Raw genomic sequence first — 23546 nt, forward strand, 5'->3', positions numbered from 1 at the left:
TAAAACATGACAAATACAAAATATACACAAAGACATTTCAGGCAAGTCAATTATAGCTTTTCAAGTTACAAATTATAACAAGCTTTTTAAAGACAGTCAATGCACTTGTTTTACACATTGGAGTAATGTGCAAAGCTGTCTAACAAGAGTCGACGACGTTTCGATCCTTTAAACACGATAATAGGATCATCTTCAGGACATTAATGAGTACATGCCTGACAGAAATTGCCTGTGGAGGAGGAAAGGGGGTAGAGAGAATGGAAAATTAGATTTGGGAAGCCCAGGGGTGAAATCTGAAAATCAAGCCAACAAACCTAATGTAACGAGTACTGCTAAACAGTTGTGTTGGTGAGAATAGTGGTTTAGAACCAAGACATGCTGTGCCCAAAGTGAGTTTGTGACCGGGTTCTATTGGTGGCTCGAAAAACCTAACGTGGCCGGTCATACATACACCATGCAAAGTGGCACTAGGATGAGCCAGACCAAGAACATATGACTACTTTTCAATGGTACATGGATTACTATGTGCTAGAACTTGCCAAAGCCTCTCATTTGTTCAACAGAATAGACAGTTTACATTAAACCAGCATCAATACTGTTGAGAGGTCCAATACCAACCCATTCAGCAAAGCGCCAAGTTATTAGTAAAAAACTGAACCTTGGGGTATAATGGAACCAACCCCAGCAGGTGATGGAACCAACTTGTTTGAGAAGTCCAATTTCAAATAAATCAGAAAAGCGCTGAGTTATTAATACAAATGGAACCTTGTGGTACAGTCAAACCAGTCTCCTCAGGCGATGGAACCAACTTGTGTCATAATGACCCTGTGTTAATCACAATGCGGAAGCCACTCTTGTATAACATATTAGGCTTTTTACAGTAAACCAACAATCATACATCCGGGTGGTCAAAATCGGACACTTTCAGAATTGCGCCACTGTGTAAATAGAAAAAAGACCGTGTGGTGAGTGATCCAATTCATGTCGTCCGTTGTAGTGGGGAAAAAACCAAATAGGACTATTGGGACGTGGTGGAACTGTTCTGAAGAGAGAAACTCAGGGGTTTAGGAATTGTGAAGTGGCACGAATGAAACCATGCGTGACGATTGCGAGTGCGTGCTCACCTTATGGATGTATAACACCGGCAAAATTTAATCGATGGGAGCCAGTAACTGCGGACTGTGACAATGCACTGTGTGGGAGAAGGAAATGAACAACTCATCTATTTGTATAAATAAAGGCGAGCTAAGCAGGTTATAACCAAGTTACAAGCGCCTCCGCTTAAGAAATAACAAAAGTGAAGTAACCCATTAGTCAAATCTTACCGATTGAACGCAGCGTCCTCGCTAGGAAACGATGAGTGGCTGAATCTGAGCACGACGTTTGTGAACTTAAAGTATATACGCTACTGCACGTGTGATGATTAACCCAACGCCATCTTAGGTGAGTGGAATTAGAAAGGAAAGAAATACTGCGTAAAGCGGCTGTAGACTGTCATGGTTTTCTTATTGTAAACATGGGATTCAATAAAATGAGAATAACATTACGATTGTGCACATTTGCAGAGTGTGAGCTAGATTGTTAGTAGACTAGAATTTCAGTGCAAGGGACAAAAAAGAAGCAAATAGAAATATGAGGCAAATAAAAATAATGACACTTACAAGGTTACATGGGGAAAATAAAGAGAACATAAATTTAATTAAAATATAGACCATACAGCAAGTCTGATTTGAAGTAGTCCCTTGGACAATGTGTTCCATGATGCCTGGCAACGCTCAGTATTGCCAACCATGTCCTTAAAGCAAGTTAGCCCAATCCTCATTGCGGTTGAGCCCAGTTTTGATGCTGTTGGTGCGGATACTCATCCTCAGTTTTTCTTTGTTGAGGATCTTCGTGAGGTCGCCGCCACAAGGTGGTTGTTTTATCACTTTGACAACTGTCCATTTGATCTCATTCTCATTGTGACCAGCTTCAGATAAATGTTCAACAAGAGGGGCATTAGCAGTTTTACATCGGACTCTGCTCATGTGTTGTCCAATCCGCAGTTTCACTTTCTGTGTTGTCTGTCCGATATATATCTTCGGGCAGCACTCATTGTGCCACCGACTGAAGTTGCCCGTTAAACATTTCCCACGCCTGCCATTGCAGCTGGTATGTGCAGTTTTAAACTGTCATTTTGACCTGGCAAGATAAACCTCATGCCAGGCCCAAACCTCCCTTTTTAACAGGAATGGCCCTTGCAGGTAAAAGCGGTGGGGCCGGGTTGGGGGGTGAATTTGACCGTGAGAGGAAATTAAATAAATAATACATTTCCCCTCATCGCCGTTTGTCGAAATCCCCCCTATCCTGATTCACCAGCCCATCGCTCTTACCTGCACGGGCCGCTCCTTCTTGTTAATACTAATACATCACCCCTAGGGTAGACCCTATTCAGCCCACTGGGTGAGTCATAATGTATAAAAAAAGCGAGACATAGGGGGAATGGATTACTGAGTTGACGAGGGGGAGGAGCTGTCAACTACCACACTTGCACATACAAAGCCTCTGCCTGAGCACACACGCAAAGGGTTTGAGGCTAGTGTTTTGTGACCCCAGACAGGTTGGGGTCAGGACAGGGAGGCAGGAAATTTCAAGCACTTTTGGAGGGCTGAGGGGGTAGCTTCTTGAAACCGTTCTGACTCTAAAGTGGGCACCAGGTATAAATAGTGGACTCTCAAACCCAATCCTTCAGTGCACCTCTGGAGCTGGGAGAGACTCAGAAGGACTTCTGGTTGTCTCTGGAAGAAGTACTGCTACTCTGCTGTTCTTCTACCTGTGTGAGAAGGACTCGACCTGCATCTCAAACCCAGAATCACCAGAGTGACTCCAAGGACTAGTTGGCAGGCCTCCAGATTAGAGCCTCAGCGACAGAAAATACTCCAACTACCTTGAACCCAGCACCTGCACTGTGCCTGCTATCAGTCTTGCCCCCGCGTGTGGTGACACCCCTTGGAAAAAGACCAAGAAAGTGCGTTGTCACCCCAGCTGTGGTCCTCTGAGCAGAACTGACACAGTGGGATGCATCTCCTTTCAGCTGCATCAGAATAGTTGCTTCATCATTCAATCAATCAATCAATCAATCAGGGAATATTGAAGCGCTCTACTTATCCGTGAGGGTCGCAAGGCACTGAGGTGGGTGGGGGTAAGCAGCTCCGGTCAGTCGAAGAGCCAAGTCTTGATGGTCTTCCTGAAGATTTGCAGGGTAGGGACTCATCTGAGGTTGATCAGGAGCTCGTTCCAGGTCTTGGCCATGATGTAGTAGAAGGTTCTTCCACCCGTTCTTGCTCTGCAGATGAGTGGGGGTTCGGTAAGGGTGAGGTCGGTGGATTGGAGGTTTTCCCTTGCGTTTTCCTTGCGTACGTGGAAGGAGATTCTATCATTGAGATATCGGGCTCCGGTGTTGTGGAGGAATTTGTAGGTGTGGATGAGTATCTCTGAGGTTACACTTTTCTCAACGGGGAACCAGTGGAGGTTTCGCAGGTTTTGGGTCATGTGTTTCTGTGGATGGATGCCAAGGATGAGTCCGGCTGCTGTGTTCTGTATGGTCTGGAGTTTGCGGAGCAGAGACTTGTTGATCCCAGCATAGCAGGCATTTCTGTAGTCCAGTCTGCTGGTTATGAGTGCGTGGGTGACGGTCTTCCTTGATTCAAGGGGATCCATTTGAAGGTCTTCTGAAGGATGCAGAGAGCGTTGAAACAGATGGAGGCGACAGCGTTGACCTGTCGGGTCATGGAGAGGGAGGAGTTGAGTATGATGCCGAGGTTCCGGGTGTGGTCTGTGAGGGTTGGGGGGCTGCAGAGGGCGGTGGGCCACCAGGTGTTGTCCAATACAGAGGGGGAGGGTCAGAGATGAGGACCTCTGTCTTCTCCGAGTTGAGCTTCAGACAGCTGCTGCTCATCCAGGATGCAACAAACTTCATTCCTTCCTGGAAGTTGAGATGGGTTCCTTGGTGAGGGAGAGGATAAGCTCGGTTTTGTCGGAGTAGGTTACAATACTGAGTCCTGATGTCTAATGATAGCGGCGAGGGGGCTCATTTAGATGTTGAAGGGCGTAGGGCTGAGTGAAAATCTTTGGGGTACTCTGCAGGTGATCTCTGTGGTTTCGGAGAGGCAGTGTGGAAATCATCTTTTTTTTGGGATTCTACTGGTGAGGAGGGAGCAGAGCCAGTCAACAGCGGTTCCCTGTATACTGGCGTTTTGGAGTCTGGTAGTGAGTGTGCAGTTGGAGATGGTGCTGAAAGCTGAAGAGAGGTCAAGTAGGATCAGGGCCGTGGTGTGTTCTTTGTCGAGTAGGGTACGGATGTCGTCTGTAGCTGCGAGTGGAGTGGTCTCAGTGCTGTGTTTGCTGTGGAATCCGCATTGGGAGGGGTCGAGGATGGAGTTCTCTTCGATGAATTTCAGAAGTGGACATAGGCGATGTTCTCTGTGGCTGTGGCTGTGAAGGTGAGGAGGGAGATGGGTCGGTAGTTCCTGAGGTCCATAGGATCTACAGAGGGCTTCTGCATGTTTCCAGTCATCGGGGAAGGTACCGGTTTTTGAGGGTGAGTTGATGGTGCATCGTAATTCTAGTGCAATGGTGACAGCCACTCCGTGGAAGATATGTAGAGGGCAGGGGTCCATGGGGGCTCCTGAGTGAATGCCTTTCATGGTTGATGCCAATTCTTCACTGGTGACTGGGGTCCAGGAGGAGATGGTGGGCTGGCGTTGCTGGAGGAAGGAGTGGTTTCAAAGTCAGGTGTCTGGTCATTGAAGTTGTCGTAGAGGCACTTGATTTTCAGATGGAAGTAGGAGGCGAGCTTGTTGCAGAGGTCCTGGGAAGGGGTGATGTCCTTGGTTTTGCTGGAGGGTTTGGTGAAATCCTGGATGATGCTGAAGAGTTCCTTTGAGTTGCTGGAGTTGGCGAGGATTTTGTTCTGCATGACGGTCCTTTTGGTGGAACTGATACATTGGTGGTATTCTGTCATGGCGTTCTTTTAGGTGATGTGGTCTTCCGAGAATTTGCTGTTTCTCTAGTTCTTCTTGAGACGTCCCCATGACATATCCTCGATGCACGCCTTTCTATCGCAAGCCTGTTGTCAATGGAAACCACATTGATTGTGCAGGACTTTACATTACTACCCCGGTGGAATGCTGATGTGATTTCTGGTTATTTATATTGATGCTTTGATATGAGTGTTCCAAAAAAAGGAACAAAATTTCAGCGCCTCGTTTTCACTTGAAATACAATAAAATTGATGGAGAAAGATGGTGTCTGGCACGTGCTAACTTTATACTTTTAAAGTTGTAAAAAGAGACTGAGGTGGAAGAAGTCACTGAAAACCAGATACGGTTATGTTATCTCTTTCATTTTCTGCTTATCTCTCCTGCTTTTATGTTCCTTTTTAATCTTTGACTTTCCCTCTCTTTGTCTCGTTTTCTCTAACACACCTACTCTCTGTCTCTTGCTCATCGAAGAGTAGAGGAAGATTCTTTTGAAATCTTCTGGTCATCCATGAAGTTGTCCACCATCTTCTCTGTTACAGTGGAACCTGGAAAGCATTGGAACCCAGACCACTGCAGTAAAAACGCATCAACTTATACTCCACAAAGTAAGTGCTAGTTTAACTTTGTGAATTTGTGATATATAGAGATGGGGTCACTCATCACTCTCAACCCCAAAATGTTGAGAAGGGAGCGCCAGAGAGCAAACTGAGTCCATATATACTTGTTCCTTTACAGTGTAGGCAGTGCTTAATATGTGAAATAAAGAGTGAAATAAAGAGTGTTGGTGGCCAAAGCTCTGCTCAGAAGCCTGAAGCAAGCACCAAAAAATGTCAGTTCACCGAATATCAAGGCTGGGTAATCTGGATTACACTTCATGCCTATTTATTTCACTACCAGACACTCCCTGCCCTTTATCTCACTCTTGCATGTTTTTGCTTTCTCCCACTGTTTTTCCATCTTCCTTATCCTTCCCCCTTTATGTATTTTTCCTTCTATTGTTCCCACTTAATTTCTGATGCTAAAATATATGAGTCAGTCATCAAATATGAGTGGTGGCGGTCCCCCTCAGCAATCACCAGCTCACATTAAGCAATGGTGCAAGGTAATACCAGCAAAATGAACAAACCTCTAAGCTATAGTTATATATATTTTTTTGTTTAAATGTGTTTATTGGTTTTTAGTTTACATTATACAATCAACAGGAAAGTAGTTATACAGTAGATTCGTATGTGTCCACAGGGATACAGCATCAATACACACCAAGTGATTTTCATCATACAGTAGGTAAGGGACGAGTGGCTGATGGAAATCGTTCAGTTCGGTAGAAGACATCGAAAGATCCCGGGAGGGTCCGTAGCCTACCCACAGGGCAGGCATAGGTCTGCCGCGGTGTATGACCCATTATGTATGTTGGTGTGGCGATCCTGTGGCGCGTCAATCTATCAGGCAGTTGTCCTATAGAGCGCCAGCGAGGTCAGCATGATGCATAGCTGTATGTGTCGTCACGGCCTACGGATCAGTGGGTCTGTCCAGTAAACTAGCGGTGGGGGGTATATCTTCTCCCGCCCAAAAACACCTTCTAACTGTTGTAACTGTTGGGGCAAACTTGGGGGGTGGGGGGACTTGGGGGGGAACAGGGGGGCGGTCATGGCTTGGCAGTTCGGGCTGGACTGTTCCCATGAGGCACAGGGTCAAGGCTGATTTGCATATGGCCATGTCTGAACTGGGGTGGTGTGGAGTGCAAAAAAACGATGGATTTAGGCCCAGATATCTGTACTGGGGTGAATGTATGACCTTGTTCTGCATTCTGTCCATCAACTGTTGTTTTTGCATTTGTCACCCCGAGTGGGATGGGTATGCTCAGACGTGAGTCCCATGCTCTCCACACCACTGGAGTCAAGCTATCCTGGCTGAAGACGGCTGATAGCCAGAAACCGGTCCTAGGATGCTTGATTCCGGTCCAGGAAAGACATGGCTTGGCAGTTCGGGCTGGACTGTTCCCATGAGGCACAGGTTCAAGGCTGATTTGCATATGGCCATGTCTGAACTGGGGTGGTGTGGAGTGCAAAAAAACTATGGATTTAGGCCCAGATCTCTGCACTGGGGTGAATGTATGACATTGTTCTGCATTTTGTCCATCACCTGTTGTTTTTGCATTTGTCACCCCGAGTGGGATGGGTATGCTCAGACGTGAGTCCCATGCTCTCCACACCACTGGAGTCAAGCTATCCTGGCTGAAGACGGCTGATAGCCAGAAACCGGTCCTGGGATGCTTGATTCCGGTCCAGGAAAGACATGGCTTGGCAGTCCGGGCTGGACTGTTCCTATGAGGCACAGGGTCAAGGCTGATTTGCATATGGCCATGTCTGAACTGAGGTGGTGTGGGGTGCAAAACAATGATGGATTTAGGCCCAGATCTCTGTACTGTGGTGAATGTATGACATTGTTCTGCATTCTGTCCATCAACTGCTGTTTTTGTATTTGTCACCCCGAGTGGGATGGGTATGCTCAGACGTGAGTCCCATGCTCTCCACACCACTGGAGTCAAGCTATCCTGGCTGAAGTCGGCTGATAGCCAGAAACCGGTCCTAGGATGCTTGATTCCGGTCCAGGAAAGACATGGCTTGGCAGTTCGGGCTGGACTGTTCCCTTGAGGCACAGGGTCAAGGCTGATTTGCATATGGCCATGTCTGAACAGGGGTGGTGTGGAGTGCAAAAATACGATGGATTTAGGCCCAGATCTCTGCACTGGGGTGAATGTATGACATTGTTCTGCATTTTGTCCATCACCTGTTGTTTTTGCATTTTTCACCCCGAGTGGGATGGGTATGCTCAGACGTGAGTCCCATGCTCTCCACACCACTGGAGTCAAGCTATCCTGGCTGAAGACGGCTGATAGCCAGAAACCGGTCCTGGGATGCTTGATTCCGGTCCAGGAAAGACATGGCTTGGCAGTCCGGGCTGGACTGTTCCTATGAGGTACAGGGTCAAGGCTGATTTGCATATGGCCATGTCTGAACTGAGGTGGTGTGGGGTGCAAAACAATGATGGATTTAGGCCCAGATCTCTGTACTGTGGTGAATGTATGACATTGTTCTGCATTCTGTCCATCAACTGCTGTTTTTGTATTTGTCACCCCGAGTGGGATGGGTATGCTCAGACGTGAGTCCCATGCTCTCCACACCACTGGAGTCAAGCTATCCTGGCTGAAGTCGGCTGATAGCCAGAAACCGGTCCTAGGATGCTTGATTCCGGTCCAGGAAAGACATGGCTTGGCAGTTCGGGCTGGACTGTTCCCTTGAGGCACAGGGTCAAGGCTGATTTGCATATGGCCATGTCTGAACAGGGGTGGTGTGGAGTGCAAAAAACGATGGATTTAGGCCCAGATCTCTGTACTGGGGTGAATGTATGACATTGTTCTGCATTTTGTCCATCAACTGTTGTTTTTGCATTTGTCACCCCGAGTGGGATGGGTATGCTCAGACGTGAGTCCCATGCTCTCCACACCACTGGAGTCAAGCTATCCTGGCTGAAGACGGCTGATAGCCAGAAACCGGTCCAAGGATGCTTGATTCCGGTCCAGGAAAGACATGGCTTGGCAGTCCGGGCTGGACTGTTCCTATGAGGCACAGGGTCAAGGCTGATTTGCATCTGGCCATGTCTGAACTGGGGTGGTGTGGAGTGCAAAAAGACGATGGATTTAGGCCCAGATCCCTGTACTGGGGTGAATGTATGACATTGTTCTGCATTCTGTCCATCAACTGTTGTTTTTGCATTTGTCACCCTGAGTGGGATGGGTATGCTCAGACGTGAGTCCCATGCTCTCCACACCACTGGAGTCAAGCTATCCTGGCTGAAGACGGCTGGAACTTGTTTGTGTCCAATAGTGGATGTGATTTATGGACATTTATAAAAGAATATAACAAATTCCATGTGGAGCAACTGATTAAGGATGTCATTAATAGCATACACTGTACTTTGATGTCTCTCTCATTTATTCATTTTTTTATTGTTTATGATATTGTGTTTTTATTTAATGTATAGACTGTGGAACTTCCCACAAAACAATTGTTAACTGCTTTTTTGATTAAACAATCTTTTTTAATAAAATGTATCTCCTTTTTCTTATATACTAGCAGCCCATCCCGACGTTGTCCGGGTATGAAATAGAATGTGTGTAATGTATGTATTTGGCAAGGGCAATTTATTTTAAAATCTCGTGGTAGACAACATTTTTTGTTTCATTAGAATAGGGACGGAGAAGGGCCAGCTGCAGCCCTGGTTGATGTTAGCAGGCGCGTGTAATTGGTGTAGTGATTCGCCGCCTGAGCCCGGCTACAGCCCTGGTTGATGTTAGCATGCGCGTGTAATGTCGTTGAATGAGAGAGTTATCAGCCGCGGGTAAATCCGTTTAATGAGAGAGTTCAGTGACAGCGAGTAGGAGAGGCTGCAGTAATTGTCCCCGCAGACACGCTCATTTGCGTGTTCCCCCTTTGAGGCCCAGATGCAGGCCTGTTTGATGTTAGCAGGCACGTGTTCCCCCACTTGAGGCCCAGCTGCAGCCCTGGTTGATGGTATCAGGCACGTGTAATTAGTGTACTGATCCGCCGCCTGAGCCCGGCTAGAGTCCTGGTTGATGGTAGCAGGCGCGTCTAATTTCGTTGAATGAGAGAGTTCAGTAACAGCGTGCAGGAGAGGCTGCTGTAATGTTACTTCCCATGCCTCCAGCTGAACGCGTTTGTCATGCCCCCAGCACACGGCCACAGTAGACGATCTTCTGATTAATGTACGTCCCACATGGCATGAAGGGCGGAACGTAGCACACGCCCCAGCGTGCCCCATGATGCGGCGCAATTGCGTTCACATGGCATGAAGGCCGGACACACGCCCCCAGCGTTTCTCACGCCCCCAGCGTGTCACGCCCCCAGCGTGCCCCTTGATGCTGCACAGCAAAGTAATTGGCGCTTGTATGTACGACTCACATGGCATGAAGGGCGGACACACGCTCCCAGCGTTTGTCACGCCCCCAGCCCACGCCCACAGCACAACGCAGACACGCCCACAAGGGACTACTTTGCTGGCACGGTTCTTTTACCTTTTAAATGTATATGGTGTCCTACGGTGCAATTGTATGTCATGCACTGCATGATTGTGATGAACACCACTGTTTCTTGAAAAGTTAAAAAAAACTATTTAAAAAAAATGTATATGGTGGCTGTCTGCATAGCCTATGTCCTTCTGCTGCAACTGCCCGTTCCAAAGCTGTATTGGGGTTGTGATTGGTGCTGTGGTTTCTGAGATTACCCGCCTCAAAGGTTTAGGCTCTCTCTTTATAATATTAGTATGGATATGTGTTTTCTTTGGAGTATTGTGTGTCATAATTGACTAGTAGGGTCCTGGGTTGTTAATCGAATTGATGATTGGTGACCAAACTAGTGACTGAATGAGTTAGCATGAGAAGTCCGGATGAATGATAAAGATTAGTGAATACTCTTTGTACCTGTGTATTATAATTGTTCCCAAGAGAACTTTGCCTTTTTGATCCATAAAGATACCTTACCGTCTGCTAAAACATAAAGTTTGACAAATCAATCCTTTTGTCCGTAGACATCCAGACCTTGTTTATATCTTTTGAGCAACCTGCTTTCCCAATATGTTCTTTTCTTCCTCTCGCACCTTGTTCTGCAGTTTTTGCAGTCAATAGATTGATATCAACTAGAAAAAATATTGACGATCCCCAATTCACACCTTGATGTTTCATTTTTTCAGAATGTCCTGGAAGCAGAAGCGCAATTCCATCATCATAATTGTTTCTGGCTGAAACCGTGTCATCTTCACTCTTGTGTGTAGCACATTTTATAACTGCAACCTTCTTTGGGAACTGTAATGCTTCTAATTAATCTATAATTCCATGCCCGTTCTTTATGCAGGTATCGTATGTGTAGCTGTACAAACTGTAACAGTCAATCCATTGGCTTAGCAGCATGCTCTTGTAATTGCAAATCATTCTGCCACAGTATGATGCTTCCACTATATATGCTATTGCACAGATTGCATATGCTGGTCAAAGAGTTTCATAATCGTCTCTCAGAAAATAAACATCCACAAATAAACTAAAATCAGACAATTTGAATGGTACATCTTGAATATGTGGTCTTGCTTTGGTGCATACCTCTGTCACATCAATACAATCAAGATCTGGTTATGCTAATTTAAACACACTTAAATAGGCATTGTTTTAATTAATACATCTACTCTATTAGTAGTATGATCCTTTCATCTGAATAGGTGTGTTCATAAATCACCAAATATTTGTAGTTAAAGTTTATGGTGATAAATACCGGAATGCCCTAAATTATGTAACCCGAATTCAGTCATCTACTGTTGTGTGGCGATTTAGATTTCGTGGGCATTTTCCCGATTCAATCCCTTATATAGGTATAATTCACATTGCCCTTATATAGGCATAGCAATCAAGCCCTTATTTAAGAATAGCCCATGCTGCCCAAATACAGGCATGGCTACTTCCATCCGTTCATCTAAGTCACAACGATTGCTTGGAAAACCAGACTATTATGCTGAAGTGACTTCACCTAGCCTGGATATTGATTTCTCCAAGAAACTCATTATTATGCATGAACAACTATTCCTTAGGGGTTCATTCATGACATTTATATGCCCGACTTTACGTCAAAGCTGGCATTCCTAAACATCTTCAAGGTATAAATATACCTTCACTTGCTATAGCAAAGCATGGTGTAGTTCGGTGCAGTTCGACTACCTACTTGCACAAAGCAGCTCGCTACAGCAGGTGCCGAAAGAAGCCAACTCTCCAGCTGACGCACAGACCAGAAGCTGTCATCTTCTGCCGAGAATCCAGCTCCAGTCTTTCTGACTTCCCTTGCGGGGTGTTGGGAAATAGAGTCCGTGAAAGAGATACCAACCTCTCTCATTCTAAGGTATAGAGCTGATTAGAACCTAGAGAAACCTTTGGCAATTTTTGGCAAAACTAAACCTATGCTAAAGACCACACTTACTTCTTCCCTCGTACTAGACTTAGGTTAGGTACATTGGGGTAGGCGTATTTTAGAGGCACCAGTTGAGTATTTTAGCCTGAGTTATATATTTATATATTTTTAGATGTCCTAGCAACAGACAATGCTATTACAGTATTATGTTATACTACTGTTTCGCTGTACGCATTATACTTTGCATTCTGTCTTATGATTGTAGCAGTTCACCTCTCTTGCATGAGAAAGAAGGCTGTTCAATAAACCCCTTTTATTAAAACGCCGGTCTCTCTATTTCTATGCAACTCTGTAGAAACAAAGCATGCCTGATTGACTGCGTAAAATAGTTATCTATTGTTTCCATGACTCTGAAGATAGAGTAGGGTCATTACCATTAAGATCTTTTACACATAAATGGCGGGGTGCGTCTAGGAACATCTGTATGTGGTGTAAGGACCAGGAAGAGTCTATGGGTCATGTCTTTTTTATTTGTCCAGCATATGCTGCCCCACGGAGAAAATGGTTGAGACCAACTTGTAAAAATCTAAAAACTAGGGTGGGTCAGGAGGCCCTATGGCTGCTGAGGACCATAGCATCGGTCCCTGTGGCCATAGCAGTAGCAAAATTCTTAGGCTGGACATGTGTCATCAGAGCTAGGTACCCTACTGACACTGAAACCTGCTAATTTCTCACCTGAATGATTCATTTTATTGTCCTTATTCATGAACGTCTTTTTCGATTAATTTAACCTGTTTTTTAGTTTCTTAAATATCTATTTTAACTGAGTCTTAAAAAAAAATGTAAATAAGGTCGTTTTTATGTACTGTAGTGATGTGTTTGCATCGATGGTTACTCATGCCTCTATTTATATTTAGTATGGAATGTCTTGTAATTAGTTATAAATGTATGTTTTTATGTGTTGTCTTTTATGATGAACTAAATCGAAATAAAGACGTACGAACTGAACTGACTCTGAAGATACGTTTTATTCTTGGGAAACTAAGTTGTCATGTTTGTGTGGTTGTCAGAAACTAATCCCTTCTTGTTTATTCGAGAACGTTTCTAGTGACCTCTGAGCTAGCTGGCACTCACAATTAAGTTTAGTATACTCGATAGAGACATACTGACCTCAGTCCTATGTCAAATCTATAGTGTATATTATTCCAATGCACAGAGCCTATTGGGAATATAGGAACTACATTACACTACATGAAGTTACATGTCCAGCTCCCACCCCCAATTACTTCTTAAAATCTTGGAACACCACGTCCATTCTGAGCTCACCACCCAGCTATTGGTTCTGATAATCCCAGTCCTGCTTATCACTATTTCCTTCATCTGTTTTTTAGCTTAATCCTTTACTCCGTCAAATGACTTTTTTAGTGGGTGTTCCTCGACTGTCTTTCAGCCCTTCTTTTTTTGTCATTATATTTTTGCTGCTTATTCTCTTACCCCCTTTTGAATTCTGCAATTCTCTATATCCCATATCGCAAGAGACTTCTACAATATTCTCAATTTTTGCTATTCTTCCTTCCTCTCCCTGTCTCTCAGAACACCCGCTTCAACTACATGTCATATGGCATGTTTGTCAAAGTCATGTCGCTCGATGATATCTGCCATGGGGTGCATGTAAAAATTAAATAAGTTAGTTCTAAAAAAAAAGCCCTGTGGCACTTCCTGTTGCAGTGGCAAGACTTTGGATGTATATGGTTTCTGCAGGACTTGAAAGGTGCGACTCTGCAGAAAGGATGCGAGCTGCCGCAGTGCCTTCCAACCGACACCTTAGCTCCACAACTGTTCCAGCTGGATCCTGTGGGGTACGCTGTTGAAAGCTGCACTCAGATCAAGTAGCACTAAAGCTGCCGTGCCACCTCTGTCCATGGGCTGGCGTATGGTTTCAGAGGCCTAGAGCAATGCACATTCTGTACTGTGCTGGGGCAGAAACCCAACTGGGTTCTGTGCAGGTCTCTGGCCTCTACAAAAGTCGAAAGTTGGTGACTAACATTCTTTGCTCTGAGTTTTACAGGAAAGGGGAGCAGAGAAATCAGCCTAAAATTTAGGGACTTGGAAGGGTCCAGTGAGGGTTTCTTCAAAAGCGGCACTACTGAGGCATGTCTCCAACAAGAAGGCACCTCTGCAGAGCCCAGAGAGATGTTGATCAGATTAGCCAACACAGGGAGACATTTTTCAGTTCTCAACTCCAAAATGGTGGCAGCTGCAACATCAAAAGGAGTGCATCAGGGGGGATATCTCATAAGGTGCAACCGATTTGAACTAGAGCAGAGGAATATAGTCAAAGCACACTTTGACTACATCCCTCTTGGTGTTAACGTAATGCAAAAGATCCAGCATCAAAATACTTCCCGAAAAAAGAGGCAAGAGCAACTAGCAGAGATAAAGAGCAGTCAAAGGTGATTAGGAAGGTGGCCAATGTCTTATGGTAGTTATGTTTTAAATCACAATGGGGGAGAAGGAAAAGTCTGTGACCCTTTCAACTTCCTTAGTTTCAATATCAAATAATCAATGGGGGAAGGATCACTTGTCCTGAGTAACCAGGGTTTTGTAATTAGATCGGTTTCTGTTCGGATAAAAAGCCCTCATTCACGTACTAAGGCTCGAATGGCGGTGTATCATGATTCTCCGACTTTTTGTTAGCGACCTGACAGCATCATCATTGGGTTTAGTTGTATGCTTCTTCCACCCGGAGGTTGACCACTGGTTAGTGCAGTAGTGATTAGTAATTGAGAAAATGGGGTGTTCACTAAAAAGGCTTCTATGACCAGTTGGTACAAATTTTAATTAATCCTGGAAATAAGCCTGTTTTTAAGAATTGAGCGTGCGTAGGAAGCTGAAGTTAGGGGGCTTCCGCACTTACTTTTGTCCATAAAAGGTCGACATGTTTCAGCAACTAAGTGCCCATAAGGGGTCAGGTTGGCTTTCTTCAGGACCTGGTGTCTATAGTGAAATAATGAGAAAAAAGTGAGAAGGTGACCTTGTATTGTAGGTTAAATTCTGGAAAAATGTTCTGGAATTTCGTAAGGTCTTGTAAGTACCTTGTTATGTCCGTGAAATACCTCCTCGGGCACTCTGAGAAGGCTGCTCCTTCCAGTTCATGCACAACTTGTGCTGTCTCTGCTTCTCCGGGTCCCAAGAAGCAGAGACAACAATATTTAAATATTAGGAAATTAACTATAGACATATTTCAAATCATATCAGTATTTAAGAAAGCACACATGAAGCACTTTTTTGTAATTCTGAAGTGTGGTGAATACAAAGATTTTAATAGGTTCAAAAGAAATCAAGTTAGTTTACTTGGTGATGTGCAAGTGATTATTATTCACTGAAACTTGATTTTCACACATATTTGTTTTTGCACTTTATATGTTTACCTGTAAATAAATCTGCATGTCTAGGCAAATCTAGTGGTCATTTCAACTGACCATTTTCTGTCAGTAAATGGCAGTGCGCTGTCTCACCCGTGCTCCAAAATCCCCCATCAGCTACAAAACCCCCACCCTCACCACTCTTGTGCTGAATGGGTGTAGCATATTTGATACACTTGTGTTTTATTGTATGACGCTTGGATCTTTCACAATCCCTGTGACTTTAGAGACATAACATTGATGGCACTGTAAAAATTGTTCCTGCACCACTGTAACAAAATTCTTTTTATCGTGCAGATCTTAATATATTCCATTTAACGTCCTATAAATATGTCCCCTTGTATAAGGAACGACAGTTCTATGATCAGCCTTATTTTAATATCGGAGAAGAAGAGGGTGTATCTGTTTCCACGCTATCCTGTCTCCTGCAGCATAGGTAGCCAGAGGCCGAAGCACGCCCACAGAAATAATTTAAAAACATGATCAAATAGAAAGGCAAAATATTAGAATATGGTAGTAAATCTGTTATCTATCTATCGCTTCTCACAGAGAAGAGCATACCACCAAATGAGGAAGGCAATGAATGCAAAAAAAGAACACATACTAGAAGTCAGTGAATGAGCACAGGCAGTAGAACAACAAGTAGGAACAAAAGGACAGCAGGTGGTTAAAAAGCACAGACAGCAAAAGAACAAGTAGGAATAAAAGGGCTTCAGGTGGGTAAAAAGCACAGGCAGCAGATGAACAAGTAGGAGCAAAAGGGCTTCAGGTGGGTAAAAAGCACAGGCAGCAGAAGAACAAGTAGGAAGAAAAGGGCTTCAGGTGGGTAAAAAGCACAGGCAATAGAAGAACAAGTAAGAACAAAAGGACTGCAGGTGGGTAAAAAGCACAGGCAGTAGATTAACAAGTAGAAACAAAAGGGCTGCAGGTGATAGAAAAGCACAGGCAGTAGAAGAACAAGTAAGAACAAAAGGGCTGCAGGTGAGGGAAAAGCACAGGCAGCAGAAGAACAATTAAGATAAAAGGACTGGCGGTGGGTTAAAAGAGCACAGGCAGTAGAAGAACAAGTAAGAAGAAAAGGGCTGCATGTGAGTGAAAAGTTTAGGCAGCAAAAGAACAAGTAAGAACAAAAGGGCTGCCGGTCAGTGAAAAGTACAGGCAGCAGTAGAACAAGTCAGAGCAAAATGGCTGCGGGTGAGTGAAAAGCACAGGCAGTAGAAGAACAAGTAAGAAGAAAAGGGCTGCATGTGAGTGAAAAGTTTAGGCAGCAAAAGAACAAGTAAGAACAAAAGGGCTGCCGGTCAGTGAAAAGTACAGGCAGCAGTAGAACAAGTCAGAGCAAAATGGCTGCGGGTGAGTGAAAAGCACAGGCAGTAGAAGAACAAGTAGGAACAAAAGGTCTGCGGGTGAGTGAAAAGCACAGGCAGTAGAGGCCAAGTAAGAATGAAAGCGCTGCAGGTGAGTGAAAAGGACAGGCAATAGAAGAACAAGTAGGAATAAAAGGGATGTGGGTGAGTGAAAAGCACAGGCAGTAGAAGAACAAGTAGGAACAAAAGGGCTGCGGTTGAGTGAAAAGCACAGGTAGTAGAAGGCCAAGTAAGAATGAACGCGCTGCAGGTGAGTGAAAAACACAGGCAGTATAAGAAGAATAAGTAAGACCCAAAGGACTACAGGTGGGTAAAAAGCACAGGCAGTAGAAGAACAAGTAGGAACAAAAGGGCTGCAGGTGAGTGAAAAGTGCAGGCAGTAGAAGAACAAGTAAGAATAAAAGGGCTGCAGGTAAGTGAAAAGCACAGGCAGTAGAAAAACAAGTAAGAACAAATGGCTACAGGTGGGTAAAAGCACTGCCAGCAGAAGAACTTTAAGAACAAAAGGGCTGCGAATGTGGGATGAAGAGAGAGCTCTTGATGAGACCCAGAAAAGAAGGCACAGGGAGCCGACAGCTAGCGTCCCAGCTTTCATTTTGATTGTTAATGCTTGCCATCTACTCACGTTGCCGAGCAGAGAATGCATGGGATGGCCCCAAGATGGAGAGGTGTAGTGGGGGACAGGTGGGGTTACCACTCTCAGGACAAACACTTGCCGTTTGTTTACGTTTTGCTATTTTGGGCCTGCAAGTATTCATGTAAAATTGTAAGGATTTGTTTATAAAATGGCATTCATCTCCATGTTTGCCCTAATAATCATTCTGAAACGTTTGTCGAGTGGACGGGATGACAGGTCAGCCTCCGATGGCTCCTACTCCACAGGGCTGTCCAAGAGGATTAACCACGAGGGAGACTGATAGTCCCGGCACTGCAGTAATGAACCCTAAGGTTTGCCCACATTTCCATTCAGCAGACAGACTGCATTCTTGACTGTGAGGAGTATCCTTACTGCCAAGAATTAAAGTGTCCCTTGTCGTGTAGTTCCTATAAGAACTATATAGGATCTGTGTGTTTAGACAACATATACTGAGGGACTGGTTTCCAGACTCATTCCAGACACCCCCACTGGGTATGTTGGCCTGTGTACCAGCTAGCTCGCAATGCCACTATAACCTCCTCTTACCTTGGAGAGAACGGTGTTCTTGGCAACTATCGAACATGACAACCCTGATCCCTCAGGACCGTCTAAACAGTAACTTACTGTTTGCTCAGTCACTCGTGCTCACTTGTTCTCCGAGAGATATACAGCATAAATGGGTGGAACATTTTCAATAAATATTTATTGAACAGTTGTTACCTTGTTCTCCGAGAGATATACAGCATAAATGGGTGGAACATTTTCAATAAGTATTTATTGAACAGTTGTTATTCTAGCATAAAATACGTCCACTGAAATCACCAGTAGACAGTAGCATATATAAATGAGTAGCAGCACTAAGAAAGTAAATAGATGGTAGTTTTCTACCATTTTGCTAAAATCATAAATATAGGCTGGTATATGAAATGCATGGCAATAAAATGCGTACCCCTACGATGCACCCTAACTAGATGTACCTAAGTGTACCTAGCATGTGAGTAGGTGTAAAGCCAAAAATCCCTCAGGGATAATGCCAACCCCATTACCTTATGTTAGCCTGCAGAACCTCCTTCTGTTCTCGAGCTGAACACCCTGCGATGGATGTCAGACCACTGCGAGCTGGAGTATCTACATACAGGAACCTCAGCATCTCGTCAGTGTGTCGGCATGGAAATCATGATCTCCTCTCCCTATCTCAGCAAGATGTGGTGTTTATATACCCTAAGGTATCCCCAGGGGTTCTACCTTGCTGTGCCAGTATCGGACTTAGGATGACGTTGGGAATGAACTTTATACACAGTTATTATGCAGGAGATGATGGTCCTGCTGTGATTCCAAGAAACTAAGAATCCTCATGCATAATTTATGAGGCCAGTGTCCAGGGAAAAACCCTACGTACTTATGTGTAGTATTGTAACTGGGTGAAAGGTCAGTCCTCCAAATCCGTTATGTATGTAGTATAGAATAGAATGTAGGTGAAGGGTTATGGTGATATCTAAACCTATATTGGGGTACCTATATGAAATATAACACCCTTAGTCAGCTCTCTCCAAACATTTTAACCCCTTCCGTGCTCCCCTCCTTCCCCAGTGCTGCGAACGGCCAACGGCCGACGCAGCCCCGCCCACTCATTAGAACGCCTGCACTGCGCCGGAATTACCGCCGCTGTTAAGGCATTAATTGAATTCTTTATATGTTTACGGTTTCACCTTTATGTTTCTGCAGGAAAGAAATACCAGATTTCCCTGCTTTTGCCAATACTTTTATTGGCCTGGATTTAAAATTACAGGCCAGGCTGGTAAGACACGGGCCAGGTGCCAGCTGTAGGGAAAGGTCTTGGGAGAAGGGCTGTACACTGCTTGAAATATGAGAGAAGCAGGTCCCTCCTCAATGCTTGTCTCACCACCTCTCTGGAGCCGATGTTGACCTTGTCCTTGGGGCGAGTTGAGAGGACAGCACAGCAGAACAGAGGCAGCTGCTTTAGGCGGTAGGTGACTTGACCTCACTCCTCCTCGGCAGAGCCCACATGGCCCTCATTTTGAGGGCTTGCTAAATGGGCTGGAGCAATAGCTGGAAATGCGGGTTAATAGATATGTAGATGACGCAAAAACAAATGGCTGAGAGAGACACACATTTAACCTTGCTCTGTGTGATGCGACTTCATAGCTTAATTCTTGGAAGAGCTAATGCTGTCGAGAGCTAGATCTAAAAATGAGGCCTATGAGGGAGAGCCAGAGATCGCCGTAAGGAATATATTCGAGAAAATGTCGCCATTGATTTATATTCATCACTGAAGTATTTTTCAGGGTTGAACTGCTTAAAATGAATTTGTGACTTGGTAAAGATGGGTAGAACTAAGTATACATTCCTAGTAGCATAAAAGGCTCCCGAACACAAAACCTGCCATTAGCCTACTGGCTCAAAACTTGTGCCAAAGTATTGAGAGGACGCAGCCCTCTACAGTGTGGAAGCTAAAGTCCAGAATCATGAATGGTCAGTCGGCACAATCGTAAAAAATAAATAAGAAAACAACACTGATCATAGTTGGAGAAACTTGTGCCATGCATCCTTTCTTGGTCTGGCTACAAGACCTATTCTTAGTACTATACAGTATGCATGGAGTAGGGTGAATATTTCTTTCCCACATCATGGTGTTGTTGTTTTGTATCCTCCCATTGCAATGCACAAGGGACTATTTTTGGTCATGACACTGCACTCAATCATCACAAATTCAAAGCTTTATCTCATTTCATCTCTTTACGCATGCACAGGATCGGACTGGGACAGAAAATAGGCCCGGACACCAACATAAAAGTGTCCCTCATTTGCTAAACAAACAGCTAAAAACGTGGCCCACATTAGAAATCAGAGCAGTTGTCAAAATGTAAAGACACGCCGTAATTGTGGTATGCAAAGATATGGGTGACTGCATTTGCGGCGATATGTGTGTTAATACCATAGAAGAAAAGGCTCACTGGACCACAAGACAGGCCCACAGGCACCCAACAAACCAGCCTGCACACTGACCTGTCCGATCAGCACTTCGGGCTCTGCCGGGTTGTCGTGGCCATTCCACCCTGTTTGCATGCATGCTACACAAAAATCAGGTGTTCATAAAATGAATTTTACTGCCTCATACTATTTTATGGATTTTTGTCAGCACTTCGAGGCAAGAATGACCCTAAGCAGGCCGTTTATATTCTTTTAAATGAGAAATGCTTAAGCCTAAGATGACTGTTCCAATGTCGCACTGTTGCAAGTCTTTTGTCAGCCATCTGCCTGTCACTGGGCCCGGCTTCTCCCTCATGTCCTCATGCCAGGACAATGATGCTTCTCATTGTACTTTCTATACTTAAAGGAGGATCAAACCTACTCCCAGATGAACCTGTCGTTAACTGCGCCAGAATGTGAAGGCCACCAATACATGAGTTGTCAACAAGATGCACGTAGAAGTGCTCCCGCATATGGGGATGAGGAGAAAAGAAAATTGGAAAAATATTAGAATTGTTGAATTTTTCCAAACTTACCCATCCATCATCCAATGCAAGCTGACTTTTCTGTAGCGCATCAGCACAGAGGAAGAGTTCTGGCAGAGACTTCAGAGCAGAGTCCCAGCAGGTCGTACTAATCCGTGATTTTAGGCTCGAACAATTAGGTAGTTAGACCTTTAGTGAAAAACAGTAGATTGTGGTTTCCCCTTAGATGTGGTGGTAGGGCATTCCAGAGTTTAGAAGCCAGAGGCTTAGAAGATGTTCAGGAGGGACTCTTTGGGAGCGCCTGAATAGATACTCTCACGTTAGACAAGCTGGCTATATGCAGAAATCAAGACATTGGAATGGTAGAAATTGCCTGAGAACATTCAGATGGAAAAGGCCGTTTTCTAGAAAGGCGTCTGTTTTGTTATGGTGAGATTTTGGTCCATGACGATTCCTTGATGTGTGACTGCCTCTCAGCCTGGGTAGGGCAGATCCCCCTGGACAGGAGCCAGAGACACCTTCCACAAAGCTGTATCTGTTGTTGTGAGCAGAACCCCGGTCTTATGCGGGGTTCAGTTTCAGGAATCTCTCTGTCATCCCTAGTGGGGTTTTGAAATCTTGTTTCGGATTCAGACATACCATGCGGTGGGTGTCCTCAGCGTACAGCGAAAAACATATGTGTTAGTTAATGAACATCCTTCGCCAGAGGGACTGTGTATATATTACATACCAGTGGATTCAAAAGAGGCATCAGGGCGGATTGGTACTTGTTTTTTAGGAAATATGCCACACACCACCAGGCAGCACCAGAAACAGCACTGGTGGTAGCATGTGAAAAGATTGCAGACATATATATGTATTTCTATAATGTCTTTTGATTTGAATTGTACTTTCTTTGTGTGTGGTGTACATCCTCGAAGTTGTCATATTTGTAGCCTCTTATTTTATTTCCTAATGCCACAGAGTTTCCCCAGTGACATACTGACATTTACTTTAGCTTGGTAAAAAAGCTTCCCTAAGTTCAACATGGTGGTACACGATAACTGCTTCTTTGCAGACTTACAAATGTCGAAATTAATTGGATTTAAACATAACATTGAATTGCATGTGTAAAATGGCTTTTGTTCCATTCTCCATGATTTTATTAAAGCAGTATTTATCTCAATGGTCTCATCTCCCTTTACATGTAAAACATTGGCACCCTACCCCATCACCCAAGGTCTTCTTCCGGAGGTCACTTCCCCAGCTTTCGTTTGACTTTATTCCTTCATTCAGAGCTCTTCCAGGGCGTTGAGCACCATTATCTCCGCCCTTAAATCAGCTTTAAAACGGGGCGGCTGCTCCCAGTGCTTACAGCGGTTGAGTGGCTGCGGCCTCTGGTACCCTGGCCTCACGCTTCACTGATAAATGAAAAGATTACACCCCTGGACAGAGGGTTTCATGGTTGTCTCATTACCGCTGATTTCCTCTCCTTGTGACGCACCCCGAGGTAAAGGCTCTGATGTTAGGCACACCGCTGCCGGGACTAAAGCTTCAAGTACTTCTGGTGAGCTAGGATCATGGGGTGAGCATGCGGGGCAGGCCTGTAGAGGGCAGGCTTGTAGCTTCATCTTCCTTCGAGAGTGCACAGAACACGGCGATGGAGGGGGCATCGACAAGGGCAGTCGATAGGTCCCTTGTTCAGGGGCCCGAGGTATCACCGACTGTATTTCTTCCTCAGTCGTTTTTCAGATCGTACAGATTTTGTGAGACAAGTCCTCGATGACATTATCGTTTGTCACTGGAGAGTTGAAGATGGTAATTATTCTAAAATAGTCTTAAAGTGATTATTTCACGGTACTCATAATGTACAAAGTGTTAGCAAAATCAAAACCTGCAAATTTGATAAGGGCCTACACCAGTACTTACCTGACGTGTGGGTAGAGACCCGCCCTTCGGGGTGTCTCCAGCACTGACCTGGGATTCAGCAGTAAAGGCCGTGCCGCCTGTATCAGCGCTTTAACTCGACAGCCTTGCAGCACCCCTTAAATACACTTCACCCAGGAGAACAGGGACAATGAGCTATGTGACCGGCCCGGGGGAGCACTCACTGGGGAAGTGCTGTAAGATCATTAAAAAGAAGTTCAGGTGGGAGTAGCTGTTGATTGTCTTGCTGGAGGTGATTACGGTTTGCATATTTTCTCCCCACTATTATCTTTTTCAAAGCCGTTTTTTCAGTTGGTTAGCATAACAAAATAACAGAAGGGCTCTAGAAATAACTTTAATTTCAATCCATAAAACTTTTGTAGCCCTGTTTAAGTAAATTGTTACTCAGCTGTGCAAAATGGATTGGGGGCCCCCAAATTCCAAATCACGATTACGGCAATAACGACTAGGGAAAATAGGCAAGTAGAACAGATTAACCCAGATGTAAGTTTAGGGTGAGATTGGGAACACTTGGGGCCAAATTTATGACCCGGTTTGCATCTCTCTAGTACCACGCAATGTGGTGCATAAGCAACGCAACCCAAAGTCATATTTTTGATGCCACGCAAAGCCACTTTGATTGGCTCCAGAAATATGGAGTAATGCAACGCAGAGCAAAGCCCTGTGTTGCGTTACTCTGCCCTGGATAGGTGTTCCATTGGTATTGCATGGATGTTCCCCCACAAC

General features: G+C 44.7%; 1 protein-coding gene and 1 long non-coding RNA gene across 2 annotated transcripts in view; one reads left to right on the forward strand and one right to left on the reverse strand.

Moving 5' to 3' along the window:
- LOC144767462 (uncharacterized) overlaps positions 1-23546 on the forward strand; it is a 169300-nt gene that overhangs the window by 89431 nt on the left and 56323 nt on the right. The window lies entirely within an intron of this gene.
- LOC144767342 (olfactory receptor 5T17-like) overlaps positions 1-23546 on the reverse strand; it is a 50632-nt gene that overhangs the window by 17490 nt on the left and 9596 nt on the right. The gene's annotated exons all lie outside the window — the stretch shown is intronic.

Source organism: Lissotriton helveticus, chromosome 7 (assembly GCF_964261635.1).
Source record: "Lissotriton helveticus chromosome 7, aLisHel1.1, whole genome shotgun sequence".
NCBI classification, from domain to species: Eukaryota; Metazoa; Chordata; class Amphibia; order Caudata; family Salamandridae; genus Lissotriton; species Lissotriton helveticus.